The sequence below is a fragment of the Pithys albifrons genome, chromosome 8 (genome assembly GCF_047495875.1).
Source record: "Pithys albifrons albifrons isolate INPA30051 chromosome 8, PitAlb_v1, whole genome shotgun sequence".
In the NCBI taxonomy this organism is placed as follows: domain Eukaryota; kingdom Metazoa; phylum Chordata; class Aves; order Passeriformes; family Thamnophilidae; genus Pithys; species Pithys albifrons.
In genome coordinates, this window is record NC_092465.1 from 8735960 (window position 1) to 8759262 (window position 23303).

Genomic DNA, 23303 nt, shown 5'->3' on the forward strand with positions numbered 1-23303 from the left:
CACTTAATGAAATTACCTTTTAATTATCCAAGAGCTAGTTTCTTTCTTTAAACAAGTATAGATAAGAAAACTCCAATATTTGCCCTCCTTTGCCTTGAGGATAATTGATCAACTAGATTAAGATGCTGTCACTTCAAGCATCAAGACAACAACGTTTCTGTACCAGGTATTTTGAAGGCTCACAGACAAGAAAGGAAGATGAAATCTGAGATACATTAAATATCTTTTGATCATAATAGCAGTTCAAAGTCTAACTGATGCACTTCATCTCTTCTCACCTCCCTGTTTGCAATGAGAGTGGGAATTATTCTACACTTGTGCCTCAATGGTAAGGACATGGGAATGATGTTCATACCTTTTTTATACATTTATATTATATCAGTACTTAAAACCGTTTAAATGAAAGTACATTTTTGACATGTCAGTAAATTATCATGATGTAACTGACAGTAAATGAGGTGATGACACAAGATGCCTTTGCTTTGCTCCCACAGGACACAACATACAGATAACTCTCACACAGAAGCTGGGCAGCCCCACTGTGTGGCAGCTGCACTTGCTACCAGATGCATGGAAAAGATAAAGAACAGCACTGATTTCAGGTGCCTTTTATGTAACAGTGTCCAAATCGCCTATTTAATGCTCCATTTCCTCAAATGGCACAAAAATACCAGGGACTGGAAAGGGGTCAGAGAAAAAGGAAAACCTTCTTTGACTCAAACACATTGCAACCGGTACTTTTCCCCTCCGTGTTAAATGCCATCCAAAACAAAAAAACAGCTTTAAAGGCACTAGTGCAATACAAGCAGACAGAGAAACAGCAGGATGATGCCGTGGACCTCCAGAACTATGGATGTTCTCCTGCTCCTCCAGCAGTGAGGCAATAAACTTGCCCAAGCACAAGAAATAGAGGTAGCAGAGCATATCCCTGTTTAGGGCTTTGAGATGCACAGCCGTGGAAGAGTCTCACATATTTCCAGGAATGTTGCTTCTCTGCATACTTAACTGAAAATTAGATTTTTATACCAGTGAAACAGTAGAACTCAGTTCTATAAAGGAATCACTTCTTTTAGTATAAGTTTAGCACAGTAGGAGGGGAGTGAGTTTTTTAAGTTGATCTATAAAAAACATTTTTTTATCAGCTTTGGTAGGTAATTACAGTATTTCCAAATATATAACAATACTGCTTATTATAGAGCCTGAAATATTTAGAGAAAACTGTTTATTCCAGAAAACTTGACAGTTTTTCCAAGCTCCAGTTCTAAAATTTTATCTAGACTTCATATAATTTTTATTTCTTAATCCATGTCAAAAGGATTTATTTTCACCTAGGTCGAGTGGACTATTTCAGGTGTTATTATTTATGATAACTAAAAGCTGTGCTTTAGTCTTTTTAAACAGACAGGCAGAGCATTTCAAGAACTTTGGAGATTTGATTTTGTTATGAGTAATCTGAAAACTCCCTTCTATCCAAGATAGGCTTAGTTAGTGGAAGAAAAGCTAAAATAGTATCCAGATCCTCCAGCTTTGGTGCAAATAGGCCATGCAGGGTGAATACTCAGGCAGTGAAGAGTTGTGTGCCTCAGATGGGTCAGCTGGTCTGGAACTTCATTTCTGTATATGGTAACAGAATATCAGTGAGGCTGCTCATTACAGACTTTTAACAGAAATACAAAGCTTGATACAAATGAAGAAGAAATGAGAGCAATAGCAGCATGAGAGGAGCAGATGCTGGTGGCTGCTGGATTAACCTGCTATCCAGAATCCAGCATTCTGGAGGATGTGCAGCTTCCTATGACATGTGAACCAGGAGGCAAAGGACTGTGAGCAAATCCTGAGGTGGGAGAGGATGGGGAGACAGGGTCACAACTGCTGTCAGCTTCCAACAGGTGGAGAAACGTGTTCAAAACACACACATAATCATCAATTCTAGAACCCATGAGACACAGCACAGATTTGCTGAGCAATATCCTTTGTCTTTTTTTTCATTGTAAAACCTTGTTCAGGCCCCCTGAATACACATCCTGGTACTTGAGCTACTCATACATGCATATCTTTGTGCCTAAAGGAATATGGATGTGAGAGAATGAATGTGAGGTTATATTTGTCCTAAAATGAAATCATCTCCCTCTTCTATAACATCTTGCATCAAAGCCTTGCTACAATGCCGTAATATTATACCCTACACAGTCTAACTTGCAAAAGGATATACATTTGATAGGTCCTGTGGTTTATTACTTCTTGCACACAAGAAACACCCAGCTAAGAAAGCGGAAATTGCTCTGAACTTTCACTATAAATATTTCTGAAAGCTGTGAGTGAAGGAGAGTTGGAGGAAAAAATTGGCGCTCTGCTAAAATTCTTATACAGAATAGAAAGCAACATGATCCCCTGAATTTGTCTGAAAAATGCAGCTCATTCATCTTGTGATGAACATTAATGAGAATACAAACCACAGATCCTTGGAAGAACCAACCAATATTTGCTCACCAGTGGCACAAACAGTAATATACAGTAAGTCTTTAATATTTCCTCTGTATTTTGAAAAAGTTGAAGAGGAAAGGCAATTCACAAATAATACCTCTCCGTGTCTGTTTCACAAATCTTCCCCATAGAGTTTCCAAGAGATTTTGGAAAAATATACTGCAGAAACAGATGTAAACATGAGCTGTGTATAATTCAAAACACTGCATTTTAGGGGATGTGTTACCAAAAGGCACTATAAATAAAAATACGGCTTACTTGTTTCATTATAAAACTTAATTTAACACAGCCATGTAAGTATTATTATAGTTGATCAGTGCCAAATAGTTATGCATAAGCACTTCTAGGGGATGGACTTCAATTACACACTTCTTTATGTCGACAAATAACCATGTTAAATCACTTTTTTTTTTGTTTACTACCCATGAGTCACCAAGTGCTTTTCAAGAGCCACAAATGCATCTATTCTTTTTTCATTGAAGAGAGGCATAGTTATTATTTTGAGTTATTACAGGTGCAAAGAAAATAAAGATATTTTAACTCCCATTCTTCCTCTCTGAACATTGCTCACTGCAGTGCTCATAGCAGAGACTTTTTATGTACTGAATGACAAAACAAAGTTTAGAAAAGTAAACTACTGTGAGAACATCCACAAAGATTCAAACTTGTGTCTGATGAGAGCTTGACTGGTGTGAGCTTCAGTTATTTCTGAAGGTAGAAAGCTTGATTTCCAAGGCTATCTTTACCACTGTGTTATTGCCCTGAAATCCATAACTGTCTGCTGGTTTTGGCTGAGGTAGAGTTGTTCTCAGCAGCTGGTATGAGGCTGGGTTCTGGGTTTGTGCTGGAAGGAGTGTTGGTAACACAGGAATATTTCCTTACTGCTGAGCAGCACTTACACAGAGCCAAGGCCTTTTCTGCCTCTCACCCCACCAGTGAGGAGGCTGAGGTTGCTCAAGGCAGGACAGTTGATGCTCAGTGACCCAAGGGATACCCCATACCGTGCATCGTGCTCAACATATAGAGCTGGGCAGAGACAGAGGAATGGGGGGGACTTTTTGAGTGATGGAGTTTTTCTTCCCAAGCAACCATTAACACATGATAAAGTGCTGATTTGCTGGGGATGGCTTCACCTGCCTGCCTATGGGAACTGATCTTCATTCAACCCACAAGTTCTCTCACTTTTGCCTGCCTATGGGAACTGATCTTCATTCAACCCACAAGTTCTCTCACTTTTGCCTGCCTATGGGAACTGATCTTCATTCAACCCACAAGTTCTCTCACTTTTGCCTTTCTCATTCTCTCCCCCATCCCACCGTGGGGAAGGGACTGAGCAGCTGCCTTGGGCTGAGTTGCCAGCTGAGGTTAAACCAGTACAAACTGCTAATTAACTATGAATTAGCTGGAGAGAGGTCAAAGTACTGAAAATATTTTCAAGTAGAAAAATATCTTTTTGAAAGCACAATTAAAGCCTGGCTCTGCAGGTTTAACAGTTACATCAATTTATGCATATCCTGATTTTATGGGTATTTGCCATTTATATTAAAGCTGCTTTTTACAGAGAAGCTTTGTTCATTTAAAGGTTGTTCTGGCAGAATTATTCGGAGAGGTTGAATCCCTTTGAAGCATCAAGGGTAAAATAGGTTCATTTCAGCAAGGTCAATTTGCTTCTCTGGCTTCAGACTGTGCTGGATCAGATCAGCACAGAGCATGCTGCCACTGTCATTGCAATCCACTTCCAAACCAGCTCACACTGCACATCTAAAAACAACTCTGAAACTGAACAAATATAGTGCAGTTTTTCATCTGTGATAAATTTTTATTTTTTATTTCCAACCAAAGGAGGTCTGATAGTTTACTTATATGGGAATCTTTTAATTAAACAGCTGTTCTGGGTGCTAAGCATTCCTTCCCTTTGCTGACAGAAGAGTTTGAAGAAATGCTTAAGGACCTAGTTAAAAGTAGTCCCTCAGTTTCTCTTTGCTGTGTTAAGTCCTTGTCAATATCAATAATTTCACAGAAATTTTCATAGAGTGTCTTGCAATTTTGGAAAGACCTATAATTTAAGTTTCTTTCAGGCTTTCAAAGGTTGAAGAACATTATGCCTTGAAGCCCAAGATCTTTCCTTTCCCTATGCAGAGTTCTGTCATTGTACAATACTGTAATTCTACATTTTCTTATAATATACACCACTAACCAAGGGGTTTCCTCCAGACGAGTCCCATGGGTCCCCATTCCTCAGGAACACTTATAAAACACAACAACAACCAGTGTTTAAATGAGTGTCAAAACATCTCACTGCAACAAGATCCCAGGGATTTTTTTATGCAGAGTAAAGGAGAGTTTAGAAATCAGTCTTTGTAGCTAAAACAGGAATGGAAAACAAGTTCTTACCATGTCCTTGGTAATCTTCCTTTTTGTGCTCCTTATCATCATAGTGGCAGGTTAACATGCATTCCAACATTAACAACATAAATAGTACTGAATGCAGTTTCTTTACAGTTGTGGCCAGCTCTGTGAGGAAAGTGATTACTCAAAACAATTTTGTTTTTACGTTTGTCATTACAAGGTAGTTACTTCTTAGCTATTTCTTTCTATAGACTATAAATTCTGTCATTTGTCATGTACACCATTCAGAGGAAATAAAATTGTAATGGAGTTGGTAGTTTCACAAAATTGAGTAGTTTACTTCCCAGCAGTTTTTTAATGCAAGGAATGCACTTTTTCAGTGAACTATTCAGATTAGGCAGTGTTTTCTTTTAGGGTTATCGCTCACTGCAGGTTTCTATAAATCTGCAGGACTAGTGTGGCTGTTTTCTAGAAATTCCTCAATGGATATAAAGACCAAGTCATCATACTGCTATTGAATTTGAAATGATACCATAAATTTATTTCATCTACAGTATTCTTCATTTGAAAAGAATAGTCCAGTCATCTCTCCACCAATTACTAATGACTGCTATTCCAGATTCAATTTTTCCAGTTGGATTAAAGGATGAATCTGATTCCATGGAAGTCAGTGGGAGAATTTTACAGCTGCGATTTTCATTTTGCTTTCTTAGGGCAAAATATTTACCTGTAGCGGATCTAAGAATAAGTACTATGAGTTTATAGGTTACATTGTAAAAGTTTAGATTTCCTAGAGAAGGTGCAAGAGAAAGACATGAGGAAATCCATTAAAGACCATATGAAAAGAACATTCCCCTGGAAGCAACTTCTCCAAGGATTTCCAAGAAACAGAAAGGGTTCCTGGCTAACAGCTGCTGGGACACTGATTCCCCCTGCCAGCTGAACTGGCCACCCAGCATGTTGGTCCCAGGATCTGCAAGGCTCTCCAAGGGAGACTTCCTGGGACTGAGTGCAAGGAATAGTCCAGGTCTGGGAGTCTGTTTTCTTGGCTTTAAAGCTTCCTTTGACAAGAATCTTCTCACATGATGCCCCTTGCAATTTCCTGAGTCTGTGATTCTTTGACTTAATCAAAGAAAAAATTATTTCCATTTTCTTGTTTAGGTACTTTTAGACAGAAGAAGTTTCTAATTCTATTTTGAAGCAATTTAAACTGTTGTGGTTTTTTTTCCAGTCTTTAAAGTTTTATATCAGTTGTATATTTGAAAGGTTTAACAAACATGTTTTGATTTTAAGACAAACATCTAGATTTTAAGATCTGTAAGTTTGTCTTAACTGTTAGATTTTCTTACCTGAATTTTTTAAGCTTCTAATTATACTTGTATGCTCTTGATAACATCCCCTTTTTTCTGAAAATCTGTGTATTGCTCTCAAGTATTGACTGCATTTCTTAGCTGTTTGAAATAACTTGAACTAGCACTTCCCTAATCGCCCATTCTTCCTAAGATCACCAGTTATTAAAAATGCATCTTGGACAAAAGCACATGGATATTTAGCTTAACTCTAATTGCCACCTGGGGCCATATAAAAGATAATAATTAAAGGTTGGACTTAATCTTGGAGGTCTTTTCCAAGCTAAATAAGACTGTGATTCAATGATAATCTAGAAACTACTGATTACAGCTGAGCAATGTCTATATTGTACATGAAAATCGTCCCTCATAATAAATGCTAATAGTAGAGATATGGATACATTAACTCCTCTAAACTATCCATGACAACGTACACTTAAGACTTCAGTTATTCTAAAAAGGATGTTGTACAAGGTATAAATCAATCAAGAAAACTCAGTAGTCACTTTTAAAGCTTTCAAGAAATCTGTCAGAGTCCCGATCAAAAGTTGGTTCTCATTGTCATACTTCTGACTTACACTATTATGAAGTAGCTTCCAAGTCCTGAATACTGATTTGAAATAAATATATCGCATGTGAGAAAAGAGACTTGAAGTGATAAGTGAAATCTTAGCTTGTAAATCTCTTCAGCCAATGAAATGAACACAGTTGGAGAGAGCAGATCCAACCCTTGGCTTCTTGATTTGCTCCAAGATTTAAAATGTACACAACCAGATTTTTATATAACATATAACAATGAAGCAGCTAATGCAGTTTAACTTAGAAAAACTGCACATTTGAACATGTTATCAGCAACAGAATGAAAGCAAGTGATATACTCTCACATTGCCACTTCTTATTGAACAAGCACACATATTTCAAGCTCAAATCCATGCAACAATTATGTTATTGGCTGCAGGCAGTTTAAGAAAAGTTTAGTGTTCAAACAATAAACCACAGTCTCATTAATTCTATCTGCAATTTATATTCATTGCCATTTTCCAAATTATTATCAACCAGTTCTGCAAACCAGACTTGCCCAGGTATGTGTTTTTATAACTGTTTGAAAAACTCTGGTCCATTATCCCATCCCTTGGTAAAAAGAAGAAGGGCAGAAAATTTTAGGAAACCCCTGCATCTCCATTCTCTACAAACCATAGAAGATGTCTGTGTGGCATTTTTATTTGTAGTTGTGATCTCTGGACACCAAAATTGTGCATCTGCAGATACAGGACAATTCAAACCAGTCCAAAGGACAGGACAAGAGACAGGTTGTCCAAACTCTAGTCCGGTTTCCTTGGAAGGGAACAGATTCACAGTCTTACTAATGGTTGTGGTAGAGAGATTGGGCTGGTTTCAATACATAAGCAGAGACTCTTCTGTTCTATTTTAGCAATAAGAATAACTCTGGTTTAAGGGAGCACAAATTTTCATTCCAAGTTTTACCATGGATGAATGTGTTCCCTCTTTTCTGTTTATCAAACAGACGGAAATGTGGTAACCAAATTTAACAGGCAGGCAGTTGTTTTTCTAGTGCCAATATTTCACAAGTAGACTAGGGAACCAGTGCCTATCAAGGTGGTATCTAAATGGTTGGAAAACTAGTCAGAGAATCCCTTTATCAGTATCAAAGTTTAAGATGTAGTGAACTGTATTCCCTGAGTTAATTCCAAATGTAGAGCTATTCAGTATTTTTCATTAGTGGCCTTGATGACTGAGTAGTGAGCAAGTTTTTACATTCACAGACACGCTCAGCCAGAAGGATAGATCTGGAATTCAAAGCAAGGCTGTATAATTGGAGAGACAACCAGGAAGAAAAAAAAAAAGATACAGTGTCATAAAGGCAAGTGCAGCACTTCACAGAGAAAAATAATCGGCTGCACAAATGCCAGGTGAGGGACTGGAGGTGAAGGAGCAGGCCAAGAGAGCAGGAGGTAGATAATAGCATCGTACAGAAGCTACTGAGAGAAAGGCAAAAATACACTCAGATGTATGAACAAGTGTTACATGAGAGATGTGTGAAGTGCAACAATGTTCTGCTGCCCAGCAGGACAGCCTTGAGAAGTTCCTGTTTCTGGCATAAGATACACTGCAGTTCAAGGGAGACCGAGCTGGATCCCCTGGATGGAAGCCAGAGAAGGTGTGTGAAAATAACCAGCACCTCAGGAAATGTTAGCAAATATAGGAAAAACGTGCCAGAATGTCATTTATTTTGGCTAGGGGAGACACGATGCCCACAATAGCTGTACTCAAGTATATAAAAGTTTCCCCACAATGTGGGAGTAATCTGCTTGTGATAAAGAGAAACAGTAACAGGTTCAAGCTGAAGGGAGAGAGGATGTCTAACCTGCATCCATCCCCACTGTGAAACCCTGACAGAAAGTCTACAAGCTCCATAGGCAGTTGTCACACCTAGAGATTTGAGTTTTGTCACAAATAAGGCAGGTATAGTTCATACTGTCCTGGAGCGTGAAGATGAGCTCAGTGACACCTTACAATTTCCTTTAGTCTGGATTTCTACAACCTGGGAGTAAGGCAGTCAGTTACCCCAACCATCAAAAAAAGACATTGTTCATTGCTCCTGTTTGTGGTTTTAATTACATAATTCATCTCACATGAGCCCTTTGTAATGACTAAAAGGATTTAAATACTAAAAGTGAACTTCAAAGAAAATCAACATATTCTCCACTGTGCAAGTCTGCCTCCCTTTTACAAATAAAACCCATGCAAATATACAAAGCAACTATAAGGAAGGGAGTAAAAGAGAAAGCAACCACTTTGTCTGATCTTCCTCTTTTTATCACACATTTATGAGTATAAATTAGAATTTTTTTGTGAACCACAGGTGGCTCAGTCTCGCTTGTGCAAGACAGACTGTGGTGGGTTAAAGTTCCATGTATGAAATAAATATATTCCATTATTAGACTACTCAAACATCAGAGAAAGGAATGGTGACATGGATCACAATTTGAATTTGGTTTTATCTTTGAATTTGTCTAATGTTGACTTCTTTCCAAGCTGCCATGCCATTACTTTCCTGTGAAGATTGCAAGGCCATTAGTCACCTTGCTTATGATTCAGGACATTCTGAAATGAAGCACAATAGGTAACACTGTGCACACTCTTAAGTGCTTATTTTGAGCAAAAAAACATACCTCTCTCATAACACTTATTTCTTCATTTTGAGCTTTAATTGATGTCACACTGACCCATCCTAGCTGGAGAGGACTGCACATTATACAAATGCAATAGGTGAAGAGACTGTCATAGTAGGCAATTAATAACAGAGAAGCTCTGAAAATTGGTGAGTTCTTGATTCATGCCTTCTGAAAGCTGCATATTTGAAGGTATAGTCAGTAGTGATACCCACAGGAATGGGTATAAACTGTTATTCAACCTGTTTTCTATCCTCTAGGATTAAAATACAGGCAATTCTGCAATATACATCTACATGAGCTACTCAGCCACCCTTCTTTTTAGGGGAAATTGAGACTACAGGCACTCCTAGTACATAGTTCATCTCATCATAATAAAAGCAATGACCTTTTATCTCCACCCTCCCTCAAGATTTGGAGAAGTCTTGACTGGATTTATGCAACTAAAGTGACAACATTCTGTGATTTCTGTTCCTATTACTGACATCTCAAACAAGTCAGTGAAACAGCTATTTAGATGTTGCATCTCCAGCTGAGCTGGTTGCTACTGAGGTGGAGACAAAAAATCCTGCTCTATATAAGCAGGTGAAATTTACTCCCTATGTCTTTATCAAGCCTAACAACAACGATTGTTGTTCTTTTTCCCAGTGGATTCTGTTTTCTGGGAGATGCTCTGAGGAATTTTGCATAGTATTTCAGCTAACAAGTAACTGCTAATTGCATCTCACCTCACCTGATTTAACATACATGGATCAACCCTTCCATATGACTTCATCCAGGGCCTTTTTCAGATTCAACACAATGCCTGCAAGGCTTGATCTCCTCAGCCATTTCTCTAGACAAGCATTTCAGATGCTGAACTTCTCACTGGGTGGGCATGACAACTGCTCTGAGATTTACAGGTGTCTTCACGTGAGCTCGAAGTTCTCGAGCAATTTAGTGCTGAACTAACTGGCATAACATTCTTGTCACTTTCCCTGACACAAAAAAGCTGTTCAGTCAGCTCTGTCTTAGGCCTAGTTCTAAAACAGGTAAAATTACAGGTAAGTTGTGTCATTTGTATGCAGATATCACAAAATTCTTCAGTGCAACAAAGCTCCTTTTCTCTACTGAGCCAGTTTGACCCAGGCTTAATTATACCTCAATACTCCATGGATCACAGCATGAAAGCAGGAATAAAACAAAGACTGTATCCATGGGGTACTTGGAACAGAGCAGTAGGGCACATCTAGTGAAGGCAAGTACCCTGTCTGGCAGTCTCCCAAGATATGCACCCTAAAGAAGTGTTTTTCCTGGAGGTTTGTGGCACTCATTTAGCAGGGATAACCTTTTCTATCCCACTAGAGAAAACAAGAAGTTTAAAGAGTGCCATCAAAATGTGCATGCTGCTTCCAAACAGCTTGAGAGTGAGTGGTCAAGCATATTGGGCTCCTGACACTGCACTGACTTTGCTGTCAGTGCCTCTGTTTCAGACTGTAAGACTTAAACACGTGGAGTTTTTACATCATGAGCATGGGATGACGGTCTAAAAAGCCCTGTATGCTTCTCCCCCATAAGTGATCACTCTCTTAAAAAAATCCAAACACACTCACACAACAGAGAAAGCAAAAGCAAACAAATAAAATAGTAAATAAAACATTCTGCCTGGAATCAGAGTATCCTCACTTCCCAGCTACCAATAAAGACAATCCAGAAAAGTGCTAGACTGTATGCAAGACAGTCTAAAAATTTCAACTCAGTATTTCTCATAAAGAGAATTCATAGGACAAAAAGCCAATAAGTAAATGCACATTCATATATGAAAGACTACAAAGTCATTAAGAATTCAATTGCTTCCCACATACCCTAGTTTACACCAATAAATGTGCATAGTTAGTTTATATCTGGAGCAGCACAAGCCAACCACACTCGCTAGGACAGCACAGTCCTGATAGTCCTGCTTAAGTGACAAGACAAGCGTTATTCAGATACAACTGAAATTTAACGTTATACACTTATTCTATGTGATTAATTGAACTGCAAACATACTTAATGCATGCTAAGCACCTACACATCTTTGCTAATCTGACCTCAGGCTTTGGGGCTGTCAAAAGTAGCATAATGATTTGCACAGCAACAATGCAAGGAAATAAACTAAATAACATTTTAATGATTTTTCAGTAGTGGTCACGTGTAAGACTCTGCAAATTCAAGCCACTGACCAAGGCATAAAATTTTCTGTATCAATCACAATTTCCTTGAGACAATCAGTCCTCCTGTCACCTTTTGACTTCTGTTTCCCATATCAGTTTTACTTTGCAATAGCTGTTTCTCATATCTCCAGACTCTTTCATCAATTCCACCTTTTTCAGATGTTTTCTGAGCTTTTTTCATTTATTTCAACCCTTCTCACCCAGAATCAGTTGCTATGTCTCCCTGTTTCTGCTGTCTTCCAGAAAGTGCTGACCTTGGGAACTCATCTCCACACCAGAGCAACAACCCTGCCCTCCAGAAAGTTGTAAACTCAGGAAAGGTTTAAAACAGTCAAATATTCTATAGTGAAAGCAACTTAGTTTTTATGAAATTGTACTTTTTATGTCCACAGAATCAGCATACAGTTTTTCTGATCTCTGGATTGTAATAAAAGTTAGAAGCAAAGGGGGCTGCAGTTGGACAGCAGGAAGGGCAAAACCTCTCCAAAGGGAGAGAAAGTGTTGGTGTTTCCCTAGAGCTACATAAAGAAAAACATACAACCAGATGGGCTCTATTCAAAAATCACTGGCTTATTATAAAGAAAAAAAAACAACAAACAAAACAAACAACACCAACCAAATCAACCAACCAACAACCCTAGGCAAGGTATTTTAAATGCATGAAACTTTAATGTAAGACATAGACCAGGGATAAGATGAAATCAACAGCATGTCCATTGAAAGCACCTGACAAATTTATGCAGAGTGACACCCGAATGATTCAGGTTCCAGCCTGGTGTCAGACACTTCAGTAGTTTCATGTGGCAAGCCTGGCATGAGCTTCATGCTGTGTTCCTGAGTCATCTCTCAGAGCCAGGGATGCTGGCAGAGGTTTGCTCCCTTTCCTGCCTGGGTTTTAACTGATCAGCAGTGCTTGGCAGGAACATCCAAACAGCAAAAATGCTCCTCTCCAGCCCCTCCTGGCAAACCTCTTCAGGGTGCCATTCCCCATATCTCCCCTTCCCAGAAGCACACTGCATAATACAAAATTCCAGTACTAGAATCATCATGTCAGCTCAGACTGGAAGGATGAATTTGTTAATCTCTGTGGTGCTGTGTATGTTTCCTGTTTTGCCACTCTTACTCCCACAGGACCTCAACAATATTGCTTGACATTTAGGTTTAACATGGAAAGACCTGGAGTATAGTAATAAACCTCTGCAGTTCCTGATGAGTATAATTCCCAGCTGTGAAGCAGTTTGGGGCACACCAGTCAGCTGGGATCCTTGTGAGGATTAGACACAGCATCAGCTGCTCAGGCACCTACAAAAAACACCATGTCAAAAACACAAGCAATCTGCTTCAGTAGACAACAAAGACCTGAACTATGTATTTTGGCTTACAGTTTTAGAATCTAAAATCTAAATTCTGCCTCAGTCCAGCCTTAGGCACAGAACTGTATTCCAGATCTAGCCCTAAGAATTTGTAAAGAGTAATCTGGAATTGCAAATGCTATATTTTATAATCATAACTGACATCTATGCTCATATATGCCATATATACTATTCCCTTTTGCTATTCCATTCTCATGCCTAATAGAAATATTATAGATTTACAACTGATTTCAGACAGTAAAAGATTAGAATCTGATCCAGGCAATGCACAGAACTGTCATTGAGGGTCAAAAACCAGAGTTTTTGTAAAAATCTTCACTGTGTGAAATACTTAGTAAACCACAGATGAGAGGAAGGCTGAAGTAATTCTTTTTAAAATATATATTATCTTCCTATTAGAGATAGCTCTAAACCTTGCTTTTATCTCTGAAAGTCCCCAACCTCTGGCAAGTTTCAGATTCCAAATTTAGAACAGCATCTGAATTTTGCAGCTGGTCTCTCCATTCATAATGAGCCAAGTCAAAACTGAATACATCCAAATTAGAGGGGAGTATCAAACTCTGGACTCACATTCGAGTTGTGTATCAGAGGCCTCTTTCAAATGCTCATCATGTACCTGTATCCATAATGTACAACAATCTATAAAAATCAGCCTGCTCTTTTTTCAGAGTAAACCCAGTTATCAGCAATATTCAGCATAAGCTGTCACATAAATTAATTTTAATACAAATGAATGAGTCTAAGCACCAGACACTTATGATTCATAGGAGGGTGGAGATCAGATCTGCACACTGACGAGAGCTACTGGAAGTGAATAAAAGAAAAGCCATCACTCCTCCATGAGTCTGTCATCTGCTTTGTCAATTCTGTTAAAACAACAACAACAACAAAAAATGCAAACCAACAAAACCACAAACAACTCACATAAAACTCTTCCCTAGAGAGAACCCCAAAGTTCAGTGGCTCTTCCCATTTCTATTTGCAGCTTTCTTCACATAATGTCAACTCCATCTGTCTTCCACAGGCACTTAATGTCTTTTGAATTGTCTATTTAATCACTTGCAGGTTTATCCCCTTGTTTGGCTACAGTTTGCCCTTCATTTCTCAGCTTCGGTGTTTGCCAGTCAGAGCGGCCTCTCTCCCTCAGGCCCAGAGTTTTTCCCTCCCTTTCACTCTATTGCATTTTATCAGGTTGCTCTTCTGTTGTCCTGAGGTTGCTTTTTCTTCCACCCAACATGACTCAGTTCTGCTTGGGAGGCACTATCTTTGTAAGCATATGCATCCCATTGTTCTGTCTCCTTTTCCATCCCTAGTTTTACACACCATCCTGTCTCTAGTCTGTTTTACAGGATGTCCTCAGAGCCTGCTCCCTGTTTTCCTGGCATCTGCTTTCTGATTTTTACTTGGAGTAGAGGACTTAAGTTCACAGTAAGTTTCTCTGCAAGTAACAGCCATTTGTTTAGTGCAGAGCTGTTGCTACATGGTGATTTATATGATTTTTTTAAGAACCATTTTGCATTATTCATTTCCAAATTAAAAAAATAATAAATTACCAAGAAGCACACTCAAACTCTATTCCCTCATTCATATTCACTCATATAAGGGAATGCTAATCTGTACAGCTTTCTTCTCCTTTATGCATAGAGATTCTAAACAAATACTATTATTCCTCTTCTAATTATGCAGAGAATCACAGGGTAGTACATAACTATTCAACTCACTGTAAATCTTCACGGCTGGAACACCCTTGATATTTCTTTCTGGCTGCTACAACAATCTATCCATAAATACTGCATTTTCCAGGAACTACAGAGAAAATCAACCAAACATTATCCAAAGAAAGCAAATTTCCTTTGTTTTTCCCCACCTGCTTCATCATTCTCAGGACTTGTACTTAGTTTCAGTGTGATTCCACTTTAGGAGGAAGTAGCATTTCTATCAATAGTCAATTAGAGGTGTCTGTCTTATTTTGACTGCCTCCCTCCAGAGTCCTGACTAGATGGATGCATTTTTGCAAATGTGGGAATCTGTGCCCCCGGAGAACACTGGGATCACTGTGTTTTAATCTGAGCCCAGAGCATTCTGGGACAGAAGCTGAAGATTTTATCCAAATATATTCAGCAAAGCCCAGTTATGTTTTGCATTGTTCTGCATCTGTGTAAGCAGATATGTGGTGTTGCCTTTCAATGTCAAGTCATAAGGAACCTAAACGAGCTACCAAAAAATTTAGGTACAACTGCAACAACAGTGTTTAATTTCCCAGATTATCAGAAACACCCTCCAAAAATATTTATGTGCTGTCCAGTTTCTGTGTTTGGGAGCCTCTAGGAGCAAGTTTCATATGAAGCTTTGATTCAATGCCTGAGATAAAATATTTACCTACTTTGTTTAAACAATTGTCCAACTGTCAGTCAGAGGGAATAGAAAAACTAGTATCTTAGTTTTGAAACATCCTCAGGAGCCACTCTGGCAAGGAAAAACAAAACAAAAAAAAATTACAAATTTGCAATTTGTAACATCTCTTTTTATTTTTGTCACAAGGTATACACACATGTGCTTTCTTCACCGCTTCATGAAGTAAAAGAAGTAAAATTTGTAAAACAAGTAATTCTAAGAATTCTGTTATAAATTTTTGCTGTAAACCTTAAGAAAAAGAAAAAATACATAGAAGTGCTTAATATAGTTTGTTATCTTACAGTATATGGAAGTCAAGATGAACTCAGTTGTAGGCCAGCATCTCCTCTGTAACTTTTCATTATGAACTCTAGCTCCACCATGATCTGAGAACACTGAAAACTCAAATTCTTTAGCAAAATTTAATAACTGCAGTCTCTTGGCCCAGCACCAGCCAGACTTTTTAACAGCTCAGCCATTGCAAGACTTAATGGCCAGACCTTAAAAAAATACTGAAAATCCAACATGCTGAGCTCTGTGAGACATGCTTATTAATTCACATTTGAAAATTATTACTTTTGATGCAGAAATCTTCAGAGCTTTCCATTTAGTGGCAAAGAGCTGCCCCATTCTAACAGCTTCACATGTTCTTTGGTTCACTACAGGAGTCTTAAGCAGAGGCTTGGTGGCTGTTTCCTGACACTGATCAGAGCTGAGTGCAGCGTACAGCAAGTAATCACATCCCAGAGAAGGGTTATTCTAAACCAAAATAATTGCTCAGTCTGACCTTCTTATATGCTTGTTTTTCAAAGCTGTCTGTCCTTGAATAATTACAGTGTACCTAACTTGGAAATCTTTTCCTACCAAAGATGTGCTTTCTGATATGCATCCTCCCTGGAAGCTCCCAATTATTAAGAATCAATCGTGGCTTAGCTGTAGTTATAAGAAGTAATTAGTCAAAGGACTGCAACAATTAGAAGGCCTCTGCCTTTGCTTTCCAAGAGTCACATGAAGAACTCTGTGCCTTGCTCTCACGTCTTTAAAAGCCAAATAAATATGTTGATTCCAATTCTCATACAAGTAATGATATTTTCTTGGGGTTTATTCAGAAACTTTAAATCAGCAATCAAACAAAATCATAAGAATTATTTTAAAGGTGAAATAACATTTAGTTATCTCCTAGCCATTGATGGGAGTAGTTTGGAGGGGTTACTCAGTGATGTTAAAATGGAAAATGTTAGCTTGTTACCGGAAGAAGAAAAAGAAAAGCATAGCAAACAGTGCCAATATAACCATTGCCTTCAACAATGTAAGCCAAAAAGCCCTTCTTTACACTAAAATACACTAATCATCAGACAGTGATTTCACATGGTGCAATGATCAGTCTAACATAAAGTCTGTATTTACTATGGCCCAGAATACAAAACTGCAAGGACATATCTCAGCCAAGACACCAACAGATGTCCCCTTTCAGATCTCAGTTTCAGCTTCTAGACACAACTTCCAACCCAAGACAAAGCAGCCTATACGCCAAGATAATTGCTCACACATAGGCTCAGGTAGATAAGGGGAACCAAAACTTCCCTTTCCTCCATCTCTACAACAGCTTCTCCTACTCTTGTATAAGAACATAAGCTTTCAGCCAGGTGATATCTGAATAGGTAGTAGCTCTTTCTATGTCACACAACCATTTTGTCATCCTTACAGAAGCTTATCGTGAAAGTGCCCCAGTTTGTTTCAATTCAATACTGTTGGAACCACTAATTACCTTGTTCCTTAAGACGAGGCCACACATTGTAACCTGATTAAGCACCTAAAGTGAAAATGCCATGAAAAGCACTCTTGGTAGTAGTGTAAAATCAATGTTTTTAATATCCACATGCAAAGCTTTTTCCTTACTGGTTTCTCATAAAACACTAAATAAAAAGCATCAGTAATTAACTAGGGCTGTCTGATCCATCAAAATGTGGATCACTCACTTGATCAAAGCATACTTTTGTAGACATAAAATTGTAGAGTGTAAAAGTCTTGTGGACTATACATCTCATGGAAAACATTTACTTTTGCAAAGAGGGAGTACTTGTAATTTCAGATATATTTAATTGTAGGACAGTGCAACATCTAAGACATGCACAAATTAGAGGGAATCTCAAGGCTAACAATAAAAATCATTCTATGATTTGACCATATTACCTCTGAGGGAAAACTGAAAGAAATATTACTGGTTAGTCTAATGACAAGTTAGTTGATTGTGGGCTATATATTCCTTAAATATAAAAATAACCCAACAAACAAACAAAACCAACTAAAATTAAAATGAAAAAAGCCCCCCAAAAGAGTAAAATATGTTAAAAAGTAAAAATGAATAGTCTGTGTTAAAAAGTGCAGCATGGATGATGTGACTAAGAGGAGCTGAGCACTGAAACAGGTTACTGGGAGTGTCAAACCTCTATCCTCAAGTTTCAGAGGGGAAGTTAGGTTAGTATCTGTGGAAAGATATATCACTGCTAGCTGAACATGCACTGAAAAACTCTTGAGGATGCCATTGATTAAATAGGGAAAACAATTACAGAGGATTGACCCTTGCTTCTATAACACTACCCTCTGTGCCACTTCCATCTGGTATCACTGAATGGAGCTAAATTTTTGCAGCAAAAGCTAAATATGTAAAATATGTTGTGCTTCAGCTAAAATACGCCTTTGTTAGTGAGGTAATAAGGGGGACATCTCCATTCTCTGCAGCTTACAGATATTGATCATAATACTGATCCCTGTGGGCATATAATGGACATCAGGACAACCTCACTTCATTCCTGACAAGTGAGCCATGGCTATCTCCAGTTATTAACATTCCCAGAAAGCACAGTCAGAGAGAAGACAGTGGCCTGTCCCTTCCTTATTAGTTACCTGTTACTCATTTACTACTGAAGGAACATATCCTTATGCAACAGGAAATAGTGACAGCCTTTACAGCTGCAAGAAAGTGCATCTCCCCTCCTGTTAGTCAGTCATGGGATCCTAAAGCATCCTGAGGAAACAATCACAGCTGCATCACATATTCTTATGGAGAAATAAGGGAAAATATATAGACCCCAACTTTCACTCATCTGAGAAGGAAAATCTGAACGTTTCCTGAGACTTAAAGCACTAAGCATCTCCAGAGCAGCAAGTTAACATTGCTTCTGAAGAAGTTTTTGCACAAACATGAGAGTCTGTTTTCAATGCACTCTGTGGAATAAACACTTGCTCATCACAAGAAAAAAACAAAGCATGGAGTTTCTCCTTGCTGGCCTGATGATTTGGTAATATCTAATCAGTGAAAGCTAATCATGGGCAAAGAAGCTGGCAGGACTGACCCAACCATTCCACCTGACACAGCTGTAAGCCTGTGGCATCTTCCCAAACCCTGGATATGAGGAGGCACAGCAGACTGACATTATTCTATAGTGACATGCACACCTCTAGCCAAATACCAAAAATAAAAAGGCAAGTCCATCACTACTCTGAATCTCTGCAGAGCAGCTGGGCAGGAAAACAGCTGTCTAACATAGTCCCACTCCTCAAAAATAAGCACAGAGCGGATGAAGCTCTTCTCAAGGGCACAACTTCAGAAGTGAAGAGACATCCTTCCAAAGTACACCTCTGTCCTAGGTTGTCAAAACTGCAAAATACAGCTTTCTAAGGGAAAAAAGAATCTTACAGATAACTGTTGTGCATGGACATCAGATTTCAAACCATTCTTCTTTCAGTCGATATCCATTTTTCTCACAATCATTAATTTCAAAAGAAACCTATTCAAACTCAATATTTGCCTTCCCCCTCCCCCAAATCCTCCCCCCATACTGCTGTTTCTAGAGAAACCACAATGTCAAATCTGTCATTACATTCATTTCCATGGAAACAAATGGGATGACATAAAGAGCGTTTTAATCCAAGGACAGAGTGGTAGACAAAAGACTTTGAAAGAGAGAATTCTTGCTCAATATCAAAAGTAGTTGCAAAGGGAATAGAGGAAATTACTTGTTGGGCTAATTTTCTTTTATGTACACAGAAGTTTGCTTCACTTCACAAAGGACATTCTCACCTTGAAATGCTGAATGCTCAGAATAATGTTTATGGGTAGAGCTGATTTAATATGCTAATATTTATCTCATTCTCCTTGATTATATGACATGCATCTTTTTTCTTATCAGCTGATAAGCTAGTTTATATTAAAATATGAGGAGAAGATGCTATGCTTGATTATTCTCAGTGGCATCTGCTTATTTCAGTAGGCTACAGGGAAACGTAATCTATGAGAGCAGAAAACAGGCACATTTATAGTGATTTCCAGCCTGATGGATTCCACAACCTCTTATAAACCAGGATCCAAAAGCCAGTTAAATTCTTGCTGAGTATTACCTCCTTACTGCTTGATCCCTCCTTCAAGTTTTCCAAGTCTCACTGAGGTGCTTCCAAAAGGATCATATAGGACACAGTCAAAAGAGACACAATCCTTCATCCCCCATCTCCTTTGTGCAGTGCAATACAACATCTCAACAGCCTTTGCTTGATCCAGATCCTCCTGTGGAAGTGCAAATAAGTAAACTGGAAAATAACAGGATTTTCCATCACTGGAAACACCCAAAAATTTCACAAATATGTTAATAGCCAAGAGAGAAGTAGAAATAAAAATATGTGTTTTTTCAATCTGTATGTGAAAGACAGTCTCAAAACAAAGAGGTTGTTCACCCTCAAAACAAATAATGCTAAAAACAGCCGTGAACTAAGTTTTTTTCTATAAAATAATGGCTTTGTCTTTTATTGTGCTGTAGCACAGGTGGATTTAGCTGTCAATGCACAGAACTACAGTGTAACTCCTAGCAAAAACACAGACATATTTTTTCCCAACAATTCAAAATGAACCAGAGGCTGCTAGTATAGTTTACTCAGAAGACATGCTCTAATCCCAACTTACAGACTTCTGTCAAGCTATGTACTATCAAGAAAAGGAAATAAAGTCTAGCTCACTCTCAAAAACAGCATTAAGAAATCACTAAGTGAGTAAAGGAATACATAAAAGCAAATATTATACAAGATTTTTTTTCCTAGGATTTAGGCACACCAGGATACCTACTTAAATTCTTGTTTAATGTGGACTGCTAGAGAATCAGAGTGCATATGGCAAGCTTGTGTCCCACTAGGTGTCTCCTTTGATGAGGTTTTTTAACTCAGCCTTCATATGTCCTTCCAACTACAGGCTTTGTGTTTCCACATTCACGTTTCTATAACATCATAGAGCAAAGAAAATGTAAAGAAGTATTGAGTGAGTATTCAAGGTAAGATTTGAACCTAACTTTGAAGTTTTGAGGGAATGAAAGGGATTGGTGGAAGTTTTGCAAAAAAGCTTATTGGAAACTTGATTGAACTGGAAAATAACTGGCATTTCAGAAAATTGTGCAAAACAGCCTTAAGAAATCCTCCAGTAAGATAAAACTCATCTGGTCACACAATGTCTCACCACTCACTGAGCAGTATAAGCAGAAATGACAACCACATAAAATTATATTTTGTGGAGTAGCTTGAGCTCTGTTTAGAAATTAACTTTTATGCTTTCACCAAGCTTCTTTATCTCTCAAATAATATATGCATTTTAAACTTTTTTCTTTTCTTTTGTCACTATGCTTGGTTTGACTGGAGTAGAGGTAATTTTCTTCACAGTAGCTGTTTTGGGGGTTGGTTTTGGATTTGTGCTGGAGACACTGTTGATAACACAGGGGTGGTTCATTATCCCTAACTAGTGGTACAACTAAATTAATAACACTTGAGACTATGATCATCAATTGCCAACAATAGCAATCTCATCTTCCACAATAGTATGTCCTTTTCTCATTTAAATCACACTTCCATGGGTCATTTTACACACCTCTTTTTTCTCTAGTCAAGTGTTTCCTCCTGTGCTTAATACTGAAGGTGTAAAAAAAATTACTTATAGAACTGAAACCAGAATCAATATTCATATGAACAAAACCATACAGAGGAATGTACTCCTTTTCATATTAAAAAAAAATTAATGAAAGAAGTTGAAGCGTGAACAACTGGGAGGGGGAAGGGGCAATGCTTTTTGAGTAAATTTGCATGTCCCATTGTAATTATGACTTTTTCACTTTTTATCTGACTATAGAAAAAAACTCCAAAAACCTAGTTATTTCAATAGAAACTCCAAATGGCCTTTCTGCCCTTTTCTACAATTGTCATTTAATTGTATAAAGTCACAAATCTGAGCCTCCAAGGGAATACACACTATTTAGCTCCTGTGTTATATTTTCTAGAAGGAAAGTAATCTGTGATGGTATTGTGCTAACACTTTGAGATGACATGAAATATTTCATCCATCCAGATACACAAAATAATATTTTGATGGTTACTACAAATTCTTTATTTCTTGACTCCAGTAGGTAGCTTACCATGTGATCCTTAACTTCTCTACATAGGACTCACAAGGAAGTCTGGCAGCACATTTTTTGTAGACATTTTTCATAGAAATTATTTTTATAACTGCTAAAATGCCTAAAGCAAATCACACTCTGTATTGCAAGGAAGCTCCAGGGTAGATATTAGAATGGTTTTATTTTAACAAATAGAATACATATATTCCCCATGTTCTTTCACTTAGATCTCGGTGATACTTCTATGCCTTCTTTGGTTGCTTTTTTAATCGTTCACAGTCTGTGAAGAAAATAGAAATATTCCTCTATAACATTGTACATGAAAAGGCAGCTCATCATGTTGCTTGCACCCTAAATGACACATCATTGCTTTGCACAGAGTTGATAGCGAGTCCTTTAAAGAATAGTACAATTCTAGTTTTCATTAAGGCTTAGTTCACATGTCCTTCATTCTGACCATCTCTGGTACAATTACACTGAAATCAATAGTTTTCTACTGACATGACACGGGCATAGAAATCAAGCTTTTCCTCCCAAACTAGAAAGAGGTGAAGCAACCTAATGATGCCAAGGGGAAACATCTGCCACAAACCACTCCAAGCAGCCTCAGGGTAGGGTGTTCTCCAGTCCCTCAGCCTGAAGCACATGATACCTGACTGACCACGTCACTGCCCAGCACATTGTGGAGTGACAGAGTGAGACCTTCAGACCTGGACGGGTCACTTCAGTCTTATCAAGTTTTTTTGATCTTTTTATTAAATAATTTATTCAGTCACTATCTGTGTGGTCATATTGCAGATATATCTTTGCTTAATGGTAAAAGAGCTCAGGGCTTGCTATATGCCCACACAAAATAGATGGGATTATTGTCCCCAATTTGGCCTCAAAAAATGGTACGATGACATGATTCTTTGACATTCTGATGTCTTTTAGTCACTCTGTTTTTTGAAAGGAAACGATGGCAGTTTGGGTTGGAAAGGACATACTGAAATGATGCATTCTCTCTCAGAAGCAAGAACTTACAGCACAACTATAGGCACAGGCTTCAAAGGGAACTTGATCATACCAACAGGCAGAAAACAGTCATACTTTAATGTCTAAAACAAACAGCATGTTCGAATATAAACTAGGACACCAAGTTTGTCATCTGATCTTCTTTCCAAGTCCTTTAGCACAGTCACAAAACAATTGGTACCAGCAGCAGGTAAAACATATCTTTACTCTAAAATTACAGATGCAACTCTTGCTAAAACACACATGAACCTTGGAATCTGTTTCTTCCCTTGGAAAATGGTTTATGGTATCAATACCCAAAGTTAAAAGGAAGCCATTAAAAATTAACAAACTCATGTCTTTAAAAATAATGCTTATATATGTTTAATAGTCTATGAACAATAGCCCCTAGCGTACACATGACTGAACATTTAACTAGAGAGCCTGTGTTTCCTCCTGTCAAAATAAGCTCAGATTTTGTTATTGAAGAGGTAGGAAAGAAAATTAATGGTCCCATGGCTGTGAGTTATTTTTAACCTGTTTTTCT